This window comes from Nannospalax galili, unplaced genomic scaffold (genome assembly GCF_000622305.1).
Source record: "Nannospalax galili isolate Female #2095 unplaced genomic scaffold, S.galili_v1.0 scaffold550, whole genome shotgun sequence".
Lineage (NCBI taxonomy): Eukaryota > Metazoa > Chordata > Mammalia > Rodentia > Spalacidae > Nannospalax > Nannospalax galili.
In genome coordinates, this window is record NW_008329138.1 from 1,380,476 (window position 1) to 1,386,662 (window position 6,187).

A 6,187-nucleotide genomic window follows, 5' to 3' on the forward strand; every position below is an offset into this window, starting at 1 on the left:
ACAAAGTTCCACAACTGGTCAAATTCAGAGAAGCATCTGTCAGCTGCCCAGTACTAACTGACATCTGCAACAAAACCTCTACACCGAAGGCTCAGAGAACATAGCAGAAAAGGGGGTAAAGAGGCTATTAATGCATCTTTCAGCTCTTACCAGAGAAGCTTCCTCACACAACAGATGGTGATTAACAGAGAAAGTGAAAAGGGCAGAGAATCAGAATGGCAAAGTGCATATTCCTGGATAGGACTTCTAAATTAAACCTCTGCCACCTTGGGTTCAGGGACCATGGTGGAAAAGGGAGTTGAAAGATTATAAGAGCCAGGGGAGATGAATGACCACAAGGAAACAGAGTTTATCAGGTGCCTAGGAACTTGCTCGTATGAGGTTACAGCAATGCTGACAGCCTTCACAAGACCCATGAAAACTCAAACCACAGAAAAACCCAGCATAGAAGTGGGGAAATGGGCAGGAGGTCCCAACCTTAGCTGAGGAACTATTAGCAACTGAACACTGCTGGGTGAGAGAGAGTTGGTCTTCTTTAAGGGAGTGATGCTAGATAGGTTGATCAGGCTCCAGTGGATGAACTCACACATAGGGACTTCTGGGAAAACAAACTTGACTTGATAAGTCTTAACATATATGACAATGTATGAAATGTGGTGTGGTGGTTCTATCAGGGTGCAGGTGGGAGGTTCTAAATATGAATAAGATGTATGAAATACACAAAAAATCAATAAAAATATTTTAAAAGTTAGGTAATGTAATGGGAAATGATCTTTTTAGTAGGAGACAGAATATGTGCATATCTATATGAAATAAACTCCATGAATATCTCATACCTTATAGAAATATAAGGTACATAACTTATGTACCTAATCTTTACATGGGTTTTCTGCAGCAATCAAGGGAGAAAATGTTCATTAATATGTGCCATGTGAAGATTACTATGCTAAAATATCATTCAGATGTCATAGAATAAAATGCTCCTAAACTGTATTTTAACACATTTAGCTTTTCTTCTAACATATTTTATTGATTATTTGAAAGTTTCATATATGCAAACAATGCATTTTGATTGTATTCATGCCTACTTCTCTGCTTAACTCTTCCAGATCTGCTCCCACCTCCCCAATCCTTCAAACTTTGTGTCTCCTTTCTTATTAATGAAATAAATTATTTCCTTATAACCCATCAGTACCAAATTGTGTTGCTCATATACTCTTGGGTATGGAGCTATCCACTGGAGCGAACAACTTCTTTTTGAAAGGTTAATGAATACACACTTGTTATTCCTGTACTTAAGAGTCTGAAGTGGGAAGCTCTCAAGTTTGAGGCCAGCAGGGTGGCATAGTAAGTTAAGGGACAGTCTGAGCTACATAGTGAGATTTTACTAAATCATATATATGTGTGTGTGTGTGTGTGTGTGTGTGTGTGTGTGTGTGTGTAGCATATATGTATTGTTCAATAAATAGCAATGTTTTTAATTTAAAAATGACACATATAGATTATGGAGAATACATATAGATACCTTGCTATCAAATAAGAAGAAAAGAAAAATTTACAAAGTGAAATTAAGGCGTTTGAAGGAATACTTCAAAATCAAAGGTTTGAATGACAAGCAAAAGTGCTCAGTATTTTCTTCAGTAACTGAAGTTAAAACCATAATGAGGTTCCAATGCAGTTTCAAGAAATTAAATGATATTACAAAGCAAAGCAGAAAATAAAATGTTTAGTTACGACAAGGGAAAACTGAGCCTTTTGTGTACAGTTGCTGGTACTGCAAATGCAGCCACTTTGAAAAACATGTATACATATATATGTATATATTAATATATAGTATATATGATGTCATCTACTTACATATGCTATATCGTGTTATCATAGTCCTAGATGTTGAACTTAAAAAAATGAAAGTAAGATTCATGCAAAGGTCATTACAGTATCTCCTCTAGTAGTTTTATTTGCTGTGGTCCAAACACTGGGAAGATCTTACAATCCTAGCAACAGGGAATTTGAGACAGATGAAGAATGAATTCCAAGTTAGCCTGGGCTAAATAGCAAGATTCTATCTCATGACAAAGAAAGTAAAAAAAAATGGCAAGAATCTATCTCATAACAAAGGAAGTTTAAAAAAGGAAAAAAATCAAAATAGACAAGCAATAGTTTATCTGTAAAATGTAATACTCTGTAATTAATTGATCTAAAATCTTCATGTGAAGAAAATCTGGCACAAAAACTTGTTCCTAGTTCTAATCCTCTGACACTCAGTTCAGTGTTTTTTCAGATTCTTGGGTCTGAGGAAGGTAATGACAGGGACACAGGGAGGACTACGGGATCATGGGAATCTGTATCTCCAGTGCAGTAAAGCATAATGCTCACTGCCCTGAGTCAACTAATTCCTGCTTATCTTGCTTCTGTTTTTAGAATGTTGCACTTTTTCCTTCTGTTTAGTAGTGTCATTACTGGAAGCAAATCAGAAACATTGTATGTCTTTCAATAAACAAAAAAAATATTATACATACCCCAAAGCAATTTTAGTAATGAAACAAAATGATAGAACTAAATATCATATAAAAGACATGGGAAATGTTCTATAGACATGAAGTTTTCCTTTACCATATTTTTGTCTTGTTGTAGAAGATCAAAATGAAGCTATTGTTGCTATTTCAGAGTCTGATGAGACCTACCTGTTAATATACCCAAAATAGTGAGATTTTAGAAATAAATCAATTAGCAGTGTGACAAGTATTATGAATAGAGGAATTCAATGTATAAGAAGGCATCTTTTCTTTTTTTTTTTGGTATTTTTGAGACAGGGTCTCCCTGAAGCTCCAGCTGACCTGGAACTCGCTATGTAGATCAGGCTGGCCTCGAACTCACAGAGATCCTCCTGCCTCTGCCTCCCAAGTGCTGGGATTAAAGGTGTGCACCACCATGGCCGGCTAGGAAGGCATCTTTTAAAAATTTATTTTTATTTTATGTGTATGAGTGTTTTGCCTACATGTATGAATGTGCTTCATGAGTGGAATGCTCACAGAAGCCTAAAGAGGGCCACAAATCCCCTGGAACTGGAATTAAGAACAGTTGTTAGCTACCATATGGGTGCTGGGACCCAAACCAGGATCCTCTGTAAGAGCAACCAGTGCTCTTAACCACTGAGTCATCACTCCAGCCCCACAATAATATATCTTATTCCCATCTGTTTATTGTGCCACTCACGTGGAATGTTTCATGATATGTTGGTTTTAAAACCCAAAGACATGAAAAAATGCTGATGTAATAGTATTTTATTCTTTTAGTTGAGCCACTATTTATGTTATATTTTCTCATATATACATATAATTGTTTTATTATATATAGCCATAAATAATAAATTAGTCATTGAAATCCTCTCTCAGTCATATAGTGTAGTGCACACTACAAATGAAAGATTTTATATCAAAAATGAAGAAAAGAAAGGAAGAAGATGATCCACTCCTCAAAGAGCCTGAAAAAGTCCTGTAAGGAAATCTCAACACCAACAACGCTAAAACAATGTGGAAAATGGTATGCTAAAAATGAGAATGATGTGCAAGCTTTGCTGTAACGCAAAACAGAAGACACGAATTTGTGGGATGTTCACTGGAAACACTTTTTCCTTGTGTAGAATTCACCATTTCTCCATGATCTTGAGGACTCACAGAGGAGACAGCTTCTCTCCAACAGGATCACCTATGCCAATACACAATGAAAAAGCTCAGGGACATGCGTGTCCTGTTCTTTCCATTCCCAGATAATTGTATTAAGAATGCTTCATGGACTCTGACAAACCCCATGTTTCCAGATTCTAGACTATGTTTAAAATATTTTCTAATGCAATTTCTAAGGCAATTATAATTTTAGATGTGACTTGAACAGAGTTTCAAAATGGCTGTCTTCAGTTAAGTCAGAAACTGTGCCTAGGTTCTAGTAGTTTTGTTTATTTAATTTTAGTCTCTGGACATAAACACTGACTCAGATCAGTGCAGTACTTGAATTAGCCAAGGGCAACTTGAAAAGCTGACTGTGCATGCTTTACTCCAACTTCACACTTGGCTATGCCAAACTGATAGCAAGTGTAATGGGTATCTTTTAGAATTACACAATTTGAAAGATCATTAGGGACAATCTAAAACTCTGAAATTTCTCAAACAGCATCTAGTCTACTTAATGGCAGACATCATGAAAACACAGTGGAATGAATGTGGAGACACTATCCTAGCTCTTCCAAATTATAATATTTTCCTGGAAAACCATCAAATACTACTTATGGAAGCTATATGTGAAAACAACCGCCAACCAACCAAACAAACAAAAACAGGCAGATTACCCCATGATATGTAAAGCACATTGAACCCTGAAATAGGATGAGTTAGCTATATGAAAATAAACAAAATTTGAAAATAAAAACATCTTTTAGATCTCGATAGACATCACCTTGGCTTATTCTCCATTTTAAATGTGTATATGTGACTATATCCTAAATCTTTATGTAGTCAACTTAGAATGACAGATATCTTGAAATAGCTTCTATAAGGCAAGCACACATAGGATCTTTCAGAGTAAGGGTTTGTTAAATCCTTACTTGGGTCAAACATGGACTTTGACTTATTTCTAGGCAGCCCCCACATAAAAAAATTTTTTGATACTATTAAAGGAACACAAGAAAAAAAAAAAAAACTACATGTGGCCGAGCTTCATTGTGATTTGTAAAGCCTAAAACACCATCATTCAGTCCTTTTCATGAAAAGAGTGCTGTTCCTGACTTTATGATAAATGAAGAAAGGCAATTAATTATATAACAAGAGAGGACAAGTTTTAGTGCTCTAAAAGGCTTTGAGAGAACTCTGGAGCCAGTGTAGAACTGTTTAGTAAAGACATTTGTTTACTTACTCGGAACTAGCCCTTTTCTGAGAGATAATTTTCAATGGCTTTGCTCAATTAGCTGTTTGTCACTTGCAAGGCCTTTGCTGCCACACTAGATACAAGGTGAGCAATTTGCCTTATATCAAATACTTCAAAGAAAAATTATGTATTAACCCAAGTATTTCTAAGAATTCATAGTTTCATGTATTTATAGAAAACATCTGTTAAAATTCATAAAATATAAGTTTTTCAAACCACTGTATAAAATCTTATCTTAAGGAATAAAGTAAACTAATTAGAGCAGCTAGGATCTGATCTGTCTTTTACCATTAGGTGGTTGCATAAACCTATGCAATTACATAGAAAGTTTATGGGGCTGGAGAGATGGCTCAGCAGTTAAGAGCACTGACTGCTTTTGCAGAAGACCCAGGTTTAGTTCCCATCAACCATAATAGCAACCAACTGCAGTCTGTAACTCCAGTTACAGGGGATTCGACGCCCTCTTCTGATCTCTGCAGGCATTGCATAACACAGACGCACTTACACATGTGCAGGCAATACACTTATACACATAAAATAAAAACTAAAATTAATCTGAAATATAGAAAGTCTCCAATCTTCAGCCCTTCATCTGTATAAAGCAGGTTCAAATACAATCTCCATGTCAGGACCCATTGGCGCTGAGCTGAGGGGGCACAGATGGAGAGTTAGGTTTGGTTTTTATCTGCTTTGGTTCAGATAGAAACTTCTGGACCAGACCTTCATTTTCAGTTAGTATAGGGTGAAGTCTTGGCTAGTACATCATTCCTCCTAGTATGTGTTATACCTATTCTCCTGAATTAAAATCCTTTAGTTTCTCTATTTACAATTTATTTACTATTGATGAAGAATATGACTCCTTCCATTCTTGCAGAAAAAGGAAACATAACTTTCAAAAGTGCTACTTGAATTCGATGACAGATTGTGATTTGGGGGAAATAAAGTATTAAAATACATCTACTTTCAAAGAGTAGAGCTGTCTAACCCTTCAGGCTTCGTTCATGTCAGAACCATGAACTCACCACCACCTCATGCACTTGGTTTTCCCTCTCTATGATTCTTTGCTATCCATGGGTTTCTTGTGTGAACAAGGCTAAGTGCTTCAATTGTTTGAATTAAACTGTCTCTAAAGCTTCTGACGGCACATGAAAACCATGACAACAACACCATTATTATTCATTCAGAGCTTTCCAAATAACTTAAGTCTAAGAATTAGATTGGCAAAATAAGTCCATCTGAGAAGGTCTGCTTATCTCTGAGCCACTAC